The following is a 14,110-nucleotide window of genomic DNA, read 5'->3' on the forward strand; positions in this document are numbered from 1 at the left end:
ATGAATGATATTTCTACAGGTCTTAGTTTCCAAATAACAGCATCCACTAAAATGCACCAGTGTCCCCTGGATAAAAGCTATTCTGAGACTGCACCAGGGAAAATATAAGCTGAGCCTGGGATATCTTGATTCAATAACTAAAGAAGTCCTTAAGGAATGACAGAAACATATCAAGAACTACAAAACCAGCTTAAAAAGGCTCTCATTCACCAAATCTGAAATAATTTGAGCATTGAGATAATTATCAATTATAAAGGAGTATAAAGAATCAAACAAGACTCTATGAATTCAGTAACATAAATAAATGAATATATAAATGGGAGAGAAGAAAAAACTTTTCCTTACTATGGCATCTTTTAGAAATTAAGATAACAATTCCACTTACAGTACATCCAAAAATAAAATATTTAGGAATAAATTTCACCAAGAAGGTGAGAGACTTTTACATTGAACACTACAAAACATGTTGAAAGAACTTAAATGAGACCTAAATCAACAGAAAGACACCACGTGTTCATGGACTGAATAATTAATTGGTGAGATAATAAGATTTGGTAAGATGACACACAATACTGCAAAATTGATTTATAGATACAATATAATCACTATCAAAATTCCTAACTGCATTTTTTTTTTTGGAGAAATGGAAAAGCTAATCCTCAGAGTCATATGGAATTACAAGGGGCTCCAAAGAGCCAAAAGAATCCTGAAAATGAAGAATGAAACTGGAGTTCTCCCATCTCCTGATTCCCAATCATATTACAAAGGTATAGTAATCAAAACAATGTGGTACTGGCAATAAGATAAAAATATACTTCTATGGAATTAGAGAAAGGAGCACAGAGATAAACTCATACATCTATGGTCAATTGATTTTTGACAAGGATGCCAGGAAATAGTGTAAATACAACTGACAAAACAGGAAAAAATTGCAGATGATATCTGATATGAGCCTGGTATCCAGAACATACAATGAACTGTTACAACTCAGCAACTAAAAGACAGATAGCCCCCTTCTGCACAGCAAAGGACGCCAACAAAGAAGTGAAACGGCAACTTACAGAATGGGAGAAAATATCTGTAAACCACTATCTGATAAGGAGTTAATATCCAAAATATACCAAAAAGTCATACACCTTAATAGAAAAAGAATTTAAAAATGGACAAAGGACCAAAATAGACATTTTCCCAAAGATATACAATAGCTAACAGGTTCATCACAAGATGCTCCATGCCACTGATCATCAGGGAAATGCAAATCAAAACCACAATGAGTTATCACTTTATATCTGTTAGGATGTATCTTATCAAAAAGATTAGAGATAACAAATGCTGGGGAGGATATGGAAAAAAAGGAACCCTTGTACACTGTTGGTAGGAATGTAAACAGATACAGCCACTATGGAGAACAGTATGGAGGTTCCTCAATAAATTAAAAATAGATCTATTTCCAAGTCAATAAATTTCCCCTTTCTGCTTAAGTAAGCCTTAACTAATATGGATTGCTTCTGAACTTTAGCCTCAATATTCTCACCAGGAAAAGTGAGATATGATTTATGTCTCTTCTGGAATACGCATCAGTTACTCTGGTAATAATGTCAGTAGCAGTACCTTTAGATTGAAGACTATAATATATTCATAGATGTTATGGAATGTGCTGAATGCTTTGTAGTCATGTTGATTTGAAGATGAGTCACAAAGAGGTTAATGGCATCCCCAAGTCACTAAGCTTATTAGAGTCCAGAGTTGAGGCTGAAATCAAGGGAGGTCTGACTCCTGGGCCAATGCTCTCTACATTTCAGTTTGCCCTATACCACTCTGGCTGATTGTGGTCTGTAATTTAGCCAATAAGAAAGAAAATCTGATGGGTATTAAAAACAAGTATGTTCCAAATTTGACTTGTCAGGACTTCCTGTGGCAAAAAAATTATATACATACATATATATATATATATATATATATATATATAATTCATAGCATACATATGAATGTACTATGAATTATATATATTGATATAATATGAATTATTTAATTTATATGTATAATTATATTCATATAATATGAATTACATGTATGATTCATATTCATATATATATATACACACACATATATATACACACACATACATAAATACATATATATATACCTTATGATCCAGTGATCCCACTTTAGGGTATATATCCCAAAGGAAACAAAATTATTATCTCGAAGAGATAGCTATATGTATGAACATCTTCCTTATGTTTATAGTAACATTATTCACAGTAGCCAAAATATGGAAACAACCTACATAAGTTTCCTTCAGTTGATAAGAGAAAAGAAACTATTATATATATATATATATATATATATATATATATGTATTAGTTAGCCTTAAAAAAAAAAGGAAACCTTGTCATTTGCAACAACATGGATACCCCTGGAGGGCATTATCCTAAGTGAAATCAGCCAGACAGTGCAAAAAAAAATACTCCATGGTATAACTTATATGGGGAATTAAAAAAAAAAAGTTGACCTCATAGAAGCAGAGGGTAGAAAAGTGGTTGCAAGGGGCAGGGAGGTGAAGGGAATAAGGAGAGGTTGGGAAAAAGGTACAAATTGTCAGTTATAGAATGCATAAGGTCTGAGGATTTAACGAATAACAGGGTGACTATAGTTTATAACACTGTAGGGTATAACTGAAACTTGCTATGAGAATAGAACTTAAATGTTTTCACACAGGAAAGAAAAAAAAGGCTAAAAAAACCCCATACAATCCAATTCAAATGTGGGCTAAGGACTTGAATAGACATGTCTCCATAAAGAAGGCATGCAAATAGCCAATAAGCATATGAAAAGATATAAAAATTCACTAGTTATCACTGGAAAGGCAAATTAAAATCACAATGTGATACCACTCATATCCACTAGGATGCTATTAAACAACAAAACAAAAGGCAGAAATTGGAATTCTTTCACATCCGTGGTAGGACTATAAAATGATGTAGCCACTGTGGAAGACGTTGATGGTTCCTCAAACTGTTACACATGTAATCACCATGTGATCAAGCAATTCCAAGCCTAGGTTTGTATAAATAATTGAAACAGGTTTTCCACAACAAACATGTACCTGAATGTTTATGATAACCAAAAGGTGGAAATTACAGAAACAACTATCAACTGATAAACAGAAAAGTAAAATGTGGTTTATCCTTATGATAATATATTATTTGGCAATAAAAAGAAAGAAGTATTGATATATGCTACAATATAATATGCTCAGATATTACCCTAAGTGAAAGAAGTATGACACATAAGGCGACATATTGTATGAGCCCATTTATATGAAACATCCAGAATGGGTAAATCCACCAGGATAAAAAGCAGATTAGTGGTTCTCAGGGGCTGAGGGGAAGGAGAAACGTGAAATGACTGCTTGATGGCTATGAGGCGTGTTCTGGGGTTGATGAAAATGTTTGGGGAGTAGATAGTGAGATGGTTGCATACAATTTTAAATGTCCTATAAACTACAGAACAGTACACTTTAAAATTGTTCAATGTTATGTGAATTTTACCTTGATAAAAAAGAAAAGAAAGAAAAAGAAAGGCTGAAGGAAGTTTCTAGCTTAAAAGATACTAAACAGGAATATTAACTGAATGCAATGTGGAATGCAGAATGGATGCTGGACAAGGAAAAATTAGTTATAAAGCTATTATTGGGAAGGTTGCCAACAAGTCAATATGGACTGTAAACTAGATAATGAGATTCTATCAATGTTATGCTTACTGATTTGATAATTGTATTTTGATTGGGTAAAAAACTTCCTTTAAAAAACACATGCTGGGCTTCCCTGGTGGCACAGTGGTTGAGAGTCCACCTGCCGATGCAGGGGACACGGGTTCGTGCCCCGGTCCGGGAAGATCCCACATGCCACGAAGCAGCTAGGCCCTTGAGCCATGGCTGCTGAGCCTGTGCGTCCGGAGCCTGTGCTCCGCAATGGGAGAGGACACAACAGTGAGAGGCCCGCATACCAATAAAAAGAAAAAAAAAAACAAAAAAAACCCACACATGCTGAATTAATTTGTGGTGAAAAGAAAATTTATCTCAAATTTTATACACACACACACATACACACACACACACACATCACTAACTTTAAAAATGGGATGGCTTTCAAGTCCTAGCCAGGGCAATCAGAGAAGAAAAAGAAATAAAAAGAATGCAAATTGGAAAAGAAGAAGTAAAACTGTCACTGTCTGTAGATGACAAGATACTATACACAGAAAATCCTAAAGTTGCCACCAGAAAACTACTAGAGCGAATCAATGAATTTAGTAAAGTTGCAGGATACAAAAAAAAAATACACAGAAATCACTTGTATTCCTATACACTAACAACAAAAGATCAGAAAGAGAAATTAATGAAACAATCCCATTTACCTTTGCAACAAAAAGAAAAAAATACCTAGGAATAAACCTACCTAAGGAGGCAAAAGGCCTGTACACAGAAAACTATAAGATACTGATGAAATAAATCAAAGATGACACAACAGATGGAGAGATACACCATGTTCCTGGATTGGAAGAATCAATATTGTGAAGATGACTATACTACTCAAATCAATCTACAGATTCAATCAAATTACCAATGTCATTTTTCACAGAACTAGAACACAAAATTTTACAATTTGTATGGAAACACAAAAGATCTCTAAGAGCCAAGGCAAACTTGAGAAAGAAAAACGGAGCTGGAGGAATCAGGCCTCCTGACTTTAGACTATACTACAAAGCTACAGTAATCAAGACAGTATGGTACTGGCACAATAACAGAAATATAGATCAGTGGAACAGTATATAAAGCCCAGAGATTAACCCAAGCAACTATGGTCACCTAATCTATGACAAAGGAGGCCAGAATATACAATGGAGAGAAGACAGCCTCTTCAATAAGTAGTGCTGGGAAAACTGGACAGCCACATGTAAAAGAATGAAATTAGAACATTCCCTAACACCATACACAAAAATAAACTCAAAATGGATTAAAGACCTAAATGTAAGGTCAGACACTGTAAAACCCTTAGAGAAAAACATAGGCACAACACTCTTTGACATAAATGGCAGCAAGATCTTTTATGACTCACCTTCTAGAGTAATGAGAATAAAAACAAAAATAAACAAATGGGACCTAATTAAACTTAAAATCTTTTGCACAGCAAAGGAAACCATAAACAAGACAAAAAGACAACATTCAGAATGGGAGAGAATATTTGTAAATGCAGCAAAGGACAAAGGATTAAGCTCCAAAATATACAAATAGCTCATGAAGCTCAATATTAAAACAAACAACCTAATCAAAAAATGGGTGGAAGACCTAAATAGACATTTCTCCAAAGAAGACATACAGATGGTCAACAAACACATGAAAAAATATTCAACATCACTAATTATTAGAGAAATGCAAATCAAAATTACGATGAGGTATCACCTCACACCAGTCAGAATGGCCATCATTACAAAATTTACAAACAATAAATGCTGGAGAGGGTGTGGACAAAAGGGAACTCTCTTGCACTGTTGGTGGGAATGTAAATTGATAAAGCCACTATGGAGAACAGTATGGAGGTTCCTTAAAAAACTAAAAACAGAACTACCATGTGACACAGCAATCCCACTACTGGGCATATACTCAGAGAAAACCGTAATTCAAAAAGACACATGTACCCCAATGTTCATTGCAGCACTATTTGCAATAGCCATGACATGGAAACAACCTAAATGACCATCAACAGAGGAGTGGATAAAAAAGATGTGGTACATATATACAATGAAATATTACTCAACCATAAAAAGGAATGAAATTGGGTCATTTGTAGAGATGTGGATGGAGTGTAATAGAGAGTGAAGTAAGTCAGAAAGAGAAAAACAAATATGTATATTAATGCATATATGTGGAATCTGAAAAAATTGGTGTAGATGATCTTATTTACAAAGCAGAAATAGAGACACAGATGTAGAGAACAAACGTATGGATAGCAAAGGGGGAAGGGGGTGGGATGAATTAGTCACAACAGAAGAGAGAATCAGTAAACTAAAAGTCATGTCTGGATCAGTTGAGAACTTTCTGCTTCCAATAATTTTGGATATGTAATTCTCATCAATTCTGTTCAATCATCTTTCTGAATAGAACTTAAAATTCTGGTCACCTGTATACATTATAGTGAAACTGTAGAACAACAAAGAAAAAGAGAAAAATCGTAAAAAACAATCCCGGGGAAAAAAAATGACACACAAAAGAAGGAAAGTCAGACTAACAGCTAAATTCTTAACAGAAATGCTGGAAACTAATGAAAAATTATAATCAACTTCATGCTAATAAGTAACTTTAAATAAAATGAACATATTTCTAGAAACATAAACTTCTGGCCGACCTGTACAAAAAGTATTATAAAATCTAGAAAGTCTTACTACGCTAAAAGAAATTAATACATTATTAAAATCCTTTTTTAAAGGGAACTGTAGAATGACCCAATCTAAATAAGAAATAACACCAATCTTATATAAACTCTTCTAGAGAATAGAAAAAGGCATGGGGTTTCTTTGGTAGTTTTAAAATATCTGCACAAATCCACTGATATTCCTCTCTTCAAAAGGTGGAGACAAATCCTCCTCATGTTACATGTGGGTTGGATTTAACGACTCACTGTTAACGAAAGGAATATAGTCAAGTGATGGTGCAAGGTATGCAATATTATAAAAGGTAATGCGGCATCTTTCTAGCTCTTTGGATCACTTGCTATTGGAGAAGTCAGCTGTCGTGTCTTAAAGATATGAGTATCTTTACCAGCCTTATGGAAATGCTTATATGTCAGGTAACAGAGAAAGGTCCCATGCCAACAGCCAGCAAGGAACCAACAGTCATGTGAAGGTGCCATCCTGAAACTAAATCCTCCAGCCCTCAGCAAGCTTTCAGATCACTACAGTTCTGGTCAAAATGTTGACTACAACCTCAGAAAAGACTTCATGCCAGGGCCACCTACCTAAGCTTTTCTCAATTTTTAAAAAAATCTAATTTCTCTATTTATTACCTCATCTCTTTTTATCTCAAAAGATAATAAAGGTTTGTTGTTTAAATCCACTAAGTTTTACGGTAATTTGTTATGTGCTCATAGATAAATAAAATCCCCAACAGTTGAGAACAATATAAGCTTAATACCAAAATATGACAAGGGTATTATTAAAAGTAATATTTATTGGTCAATTTCATTTATGAAAATATATTTTAAAAGTCTCCAGAATATACTGTCAAACAAAATCCAGAATATAAAAATGATATTAAACCATAAAAATATTTGTTTTATTACAGATATTGAAAAATCACTCAATATAATTTATCACATAAATAGTCTAAAGGAGAAAAACTGTGTGATCTTCTCAATAGCTGCAGAAAAGTCATTTACTTTTAGCACACAAAAATGAGCAAGTATTTTCCTTATTATGATAAAGGATTTCTTAAAATATATAGCCAACATCTGTAGATGACTGAGTAAAACAAAATGCAGAAGAATCTACAGATGAATTGTCAGAACAAGTAAATTTAGTAAGCTTGCATGATACTAGTTAATTATATTTGTAAACATCAGCAACAAAGTATCTTAAATAATGTGATTTTGTAAAGTAACAAACATGTTACATATATAGGAATATATCTAATCAATAAATGCTGTCCAAGTCCCTTGCAAGAAAATTCTAAAATATTCTTTGAAAACATATTGTTAAGAAAAATGAAATAAGACCTAATTAATGGAGGAATAAAACACATCTGTAGCCCTTTTAGTTATCATCTCCTCTAGTTTTCATTATGTTGATTTCAGCTATCAGAAGTTCTTTGCTCATTTGTCTCCCCATTCCTCAGTCAGTTAAACCAATTTGTATAGAAATCTTCTAAATAGCGTACCTCTTACCTGAATTCTTTTATTTATTTTATTAAATAGTCATAGATAGACTATGTAATATCTGTGACAAACTGCAAAGTGATACACTGATGCAGAATGAGAAGACAAGGCTCATACTCTCAAGTATACACTGCTTGATAATGGAAACCAAGGAACAAATAACGCTAAGACAATACTTAATGTCCTGCAGTCAAGCTGATAAGGACGGCTACAGAAAGAAAGGAGGGATCAACACAGCACACCTTAGGAGAGTGTTTGAATTGGATTTTGAGGAGTTTTTAGGAGTATAACAAGAGGACAAGTGAATGTGGCTGTGAGGGAGGTATTTATAGCTGAGGCACAAGGGTGAATATCACATATTATTTCAATGAGTGCTTCTTGAACTTGAGTTGTGTCATGGGTAGTTAGATATATGTCATATACATTAGTTTTGAGAGTCAGTTACTCAACTTGCCACCAACAATGCTGTGAGAGAAATTCTGCATTCATTCAATAAACGTATGTGTATCGATTATTTACACTTTGTGGAAGGGTTCAGGGATTATGCAATGATTGACTATTAATTATATAATTCTCAAATGATGTTGTAACTTAGATTTTTGAGAGTTAGATGAGAATGTGAGTACATTAGGAAAAATGATTTAGACACTTTAATTCTAATATGCAAAAGCATATTGTTCTTTTCAAAAGAAGCTAATAAATTAGCTCTAATATAAATATTAAAAGTATTCACACTGAAAACAAGCTATTCTAGATAGGTAAATTTTCTAAATAATGGAGAGTGAACCTTTTATAACACAATATTTAACATGTATATTTGCTTTTTATGAAACTCTCAAGTGAATTACAGACCTCATATTTGGAAACTTTTATGATAATGAAAACGCTGCTTTATGTGGTGTCACTCAATGACATTTAGACTGAGACAAATAAGTTTGTATCCTCACACTGCTACTCAATATTTAAATGATATTGAGCACATGCTTAAACCTTTCTGAACCTTCTTTTTCTTATATCTAAAATGGATATTGTATCAAATTATAAAGGTTTTGAAAATGAAATGGAAAAATAAAAGTGAAAAGATTCATATCTTGCAAATTATGTGTATAATATGTTTTATATATACATATGTAAAGAACCATAGCACACGGGAAAGTAGTCCACAGGGTGTGTGGTACAGGTTTATCACACCTATCCTCTCTTCACAGTCAGACTTTGACATTTGTTACTCAGAATGACCATGAGAGCACATGTACCCTGCATTTGCCTTAGTAAGAATATGGCTTGGCAAACAAGAAAAAAGATTCTAGTTCTCAAAAGACTTTTTTGCAGGATCTATCTCAGCAAGAGACAATGGATGGAAAGGTTGTGTTCACCATGTTAAAATAAAAAACAAATGGAGACCAGTCGTGAAAACTCGCTGAAAAGACAAAACCACCTTAGTCATACAAGCAAAGTTTAATTTAACATATTTTGCAACACTAACTTGACTTGGATCATTTCTTGCTTATGCCTCTGGAAGTCATAAGCAAAACCCAAATTGTTTCCCAAGGTTGATATGAGGTAACCAATAACCAATTCCTTATCATTTAAGAAAATTCTAATGTTATAACTAATCACTGTGAAGAATAAGCAGTCACTGCTTTCTTACTATATAAGCTGCTTTATAACAATATACCCTTGAGCCTCATTCCATATTTTGGTTTGAGTGTTCCTGGTTTGCAAACTGTCTTTTTGGTGTGTGTGTAATAAACTTTTACTTATTACTATGTTGTTGATTCATTCTGTTATTTCTGAACTTTAGACAGCCTACACCAACCTGCTCTTTGGTTAATGTGTATGCTTTGAACTACCTGATTTCTTTTGTTTTACCCATCAGAATGTCAGTCAAAGATGCAAAGTCGGTAACCAACCTGAGCCTCTCCCTAGGGCCTCAAATTCAGCCCAAAGTTAATTTCACCACTCTTCTTTCTAGTGACTGGAGGAGCTATTACACACACAAATTTTATTGACTAACCAGTAAATGTAAGAATTTAAGATCTACAGAAACTATAAAAGCAATGCAAACCAAGAGACTAGTTGAAGTCAACAGATCAGAACTATATATAAGCCTATCACTCTTCTGTCCCCTTAGTTCCCTTTTTTGGCTAAAGATACTCTAGACATCGATAAGCCAGACTCATGTCAAGTAAAACACAGAGACAAAAAAGGGTGAGGGAGGGGTCCTCAGAGACCCAATAATCCTTAGATTCCACAGCTGGGACTTGACCATGTGTACTGCCTTTCACAGTCTCAGAAGTGGACAAATAATAGACTTCCAAAGCTATGAGTACCAGAATTCTGCTACACCCCTCTTTCTTCTTCTAAATATATATAATTCAACACACACACACACAAGCGTGGGCAACAATGATAGGGAGTAAAACTCAGTTCTAATTTTTTCCCTTGATGACTACTTAAATGGCTTATTTTAAAATAGCATACATATTGGTAACCACCAAAGGGGAAAGGGGGGGAAGAGATAAATTGTGAATTTGGGATTAACAGATACACACTACTATGTATAAAATAGATAAAGAAGGACCTGCTGTATAGCACAGGGATCTATATTCAATATCTTGAAATAACCAATAGTGGAAAAGAATCTGAGAAAGAATATATGTGTGTGTGTATATATATATATACACACACACATATATATATACACATATATATATGTATATATATATAGCGCAAACTGAATCACTTTGCTGTACACCTGAAACACTGTAAATCAACTAAGCTTCAATAAAATAAAATAAAAAATAAATAGGGCTTCCCTGGTGGCGCAGTGGTTGAGAGTCTGCCTGCCGATGCAGGGGACATGGGTTCGTGCCCCGGTCCGGGAAGATCCCACATGCCGCGGAGCGGCTGGGCCCATGAGCCATGGCCGCTGAGCCTGTGTGTCCGGAGCCTGTGCTCCGCAACTGGAGAGGCCACAACAGTGCGAGGCCCGCGTACCGCAAAAAAATATAAATAAATAAAAAATATAAATAAATAAATAAATAGAAAATAAAATTTCAAAACTAACTCTCATAGTATTTCTGTACCTGCTTTACCGATGACATAGAGCGTATGTTTAGGCTCTTAATATACCTAACACTGAGTAGTTTTTGTAGCATTTTATTGGAGGTTCAAACACATAATGTTTTAAGGAGATATTTTAATATACTCCCCAGCAAACCCACATTACTCTAAGATCTGCAGTAAAGAGACTCTATCAAAGCTCAGATCGAATCCCTAGTGGCTTAACAAGGGAGTTAGGAAATAAACCTTTTAAAAAGACTTATACAGAAAGCTAAAATGGATAAGTACTCTCAATAAATATTTAATACGAGAAAGTGTATCTTGTCAAAACCAAGGCTCAATGCTTCTTGCAACATTCTTTGGAATAGCAAAAACTTGAGACAACCTAAACATATTTGAAAATTAGATTGAAAGGAAGCACATTAATCAACTCAATGATAACAATAGACACTTCATGATTCATGTTAGAATACATAGATATTATATGGGTCATCTATACTGTCTCTGATACTCCCTAATGGACAACTTTTCAAATCAGATGTTCAATTTCCCCCTGCATTCCTGTTTTTACTTTATTGATTTATGTGTGCATGAACTGAAAGGGAAACAGTCAACAATAATTTTTTTGTCATACAGAGGTTTTATACTCAAATAGGTAATATATACTTTGGAAAAATAATAATACTCTCATATAATATGGTTCTCATTTAGTGCACTGGTATCAAATCACGGTCTGAAAAATATCACCTATAAACATGAAGGATAAGTGATTGGCATAACAACTATTTAACTTCAGTGACAAGCTATACATTTAAAAGTAGTTTATTTTCCTGGGATACATATTATGAAATATAAATGAGGATTGATGGCAGCTGAATTAAAAAGTCAGTACTCCCCCAGAGAACATTTCAAGCCGTTTGCTACAATCGTTTTCAGTTAGGAAGTGCACTCTATGAACTTATCTTTCCTTTATTTGGGCAGTGCATGAAAAACGAAATTTAGGGGCCACCAAAGGTTTCCCACATTGTATTGAGAATCCAATTTCAGGCACTACCATGAAAATCCTTAAAGTTCCCCATATTTTAAACAAAAGGTAATATTTAAAGGTGTCTACTCACTGAAAACTTCCTGATGATATTGGATGTTTCACAAAAATATCTCAGCAATTTAAATAGCTGGCTTTATTTGATATCATCAGATAGAGTCAAATAATACCAATATTTAATAATATAGTATATGTATATGTATACAAACATGTTAAATGGTTGAGATTATATACTGTTCAGTTTTATTCTATAACTATAACCAAATAAGTTTCTGACATTTAAAATGGAAGGTATACAAGAAGATCCAAATATATGCATTTTGTTCATGAATAAAATTTAAGAAAAGTACAAAATCTGACTTGAGTTTTAAGATAATAACTTACAAATATTTACTGAGCAACTTCTGAGTGTAGCACATTGTTCTAGGTGTCATTTTCTCTCCATCTCTCACATGTTCAGTTTTACATACTAACATGTTGAATGAATGCTGAGACCAGGTTTGGAAATTAGCCTAATGGAACATGGGAAATAATTGGCCTAAAATGTCTTATCTGGTAGATCACAAAATAAGTGGTTCCAGAGAAGTGTCTAGTGGAATGTGACTACTTGAAATCTAAATATAAATTCTGAATTAGCCTTCATATATTAATAGATAAGGTGTATTTGAGATCCTTGAAAAATTGAATTTTAAAATGTAAAAGTCAAATAAATCATCAGTGCATTCATAGTATTTTTGGAGAGGTATTAATAATTCATTTCAAATAGATGTAACTTCTCAAGGAAACTGAATTATTTTCTTTGTATCACCCAGTTAAAATAACAGTATCACCATGAGACTAAATGAAACTAACATAGATAATATTTTACTTAATAGTTATTAGAGCATAAAGTATAAATAATTGGATGCTACATATGAAGGACTAGTTACTCCAAGAATACATAAATAAAGCTAATATTTTAACCAGTTATAGAAATTAGAAATGGAAATGGGGTTCTGATACTAAAAAAATATTAAATTAAAAATTTTTAAAAATGAGTTAAAGAACTAGTTTAATTATATTCCTGGAAGCTCTGAGTCTACATAGAATCATTTATAAACATTTATCAGCTCAAAACCACAAAGTATTTAATAATAATAATGGGTGTAAAACTGGGTAATAAAGGTCGATGGATATATTTCTCCAAAGTCCATAATAACTTTATTGAACTAGAATAAATCAATGTTTTTCTCAGTATTAGGAAAGATCTAAGAGAATTCTTTTAATCTAAAAATCTTTCTAAGCTAATGATAGAAAGGATCTAATGGAAAAAAATATATATCTTATATACTGAACTCTGCTTTTTTTCATCCTTCAACTTTCATTCTGTGATCTTTCTTTAGAAGTTGCTGCACTATAGCACGTCAGAAAGTATGGCACATCCCAGGTATTTTGGAAGTCTGATTTTAGTTAGGCAGAGATCAGCGACCCAATACGGTGACTGCATTCTAACTGAAAACAAAAGTGAATCTAAGGTGAATTGTCAGGTCACAGGAATGCAGACAAATAAACGCTGGATATTTTTTTCCTTTTCTTGATGCCATTACCTTGTATTCTTTTGAAGGATTCTATCAGTGCTCTTCCACAAATTATTCACACAGCTGCATGGTTAGCAAAGGTTGTAAGAAAGCTTGAGGGTAAGAATATAAATGGCTCTGAAGTAGTGCTGACTCACAGTGGCAGGTGGATTATTCTGTTTGTATTATGACTTCCTTTGTCATTAAAGCAACTTTCCTATGAAAAATTACAGACTGGGTTTAATAAATATTCTAAATGCTACTAAGCTTGTCCATGGCCTTTGGTCTCTGACATTATTAAAGCCATCAATTTCTCTTTAACTTTATCCCAAAACAATCTTTTTATATTCATGACTTTTACGCTGCCTCTTGTCAATACTACAAAACTCTCTGATCACATTGTGGCAGCCTTCATAAAAGTGTAGAGGAGGCAAAATATAAATTAACAGCAACACACTTACGGTCATAAACTTTTCTGATTTTTTTATTATTAGATCTTCCTATTTCCCTAC

General features: G+C 33.5%; 1 protein-coding gene across 3 annotated transcripts in view; it reads right to left on the minus strand.

Annotated features, from left to right (window-relative positions):
• The window catches only part of FSTL5 (follistatin like 5), a 651,623-nt gene that overhangs the window by 126,526 nt on the left and 510,987 nt on the right, over window positions 1-14,110 (minus strand). The window lies entirely within an intron of this gene.

Source organism: Lipotes vexillifer, unplaced genomic scaffold, assembly GCF_000442215.2.
Source record: "Lipotes vexillifer unplaced genomic scaffold, Lipotes_vexillifer_v1.1 scaffold582, whole genome shotgun sequence".
Lineage (NCBI taxonomy): Eukaryota > Metazoa > Chordata > Mammalia > Artiodactyla > Lipotidae > Lipotes > Lipotes vexillifer.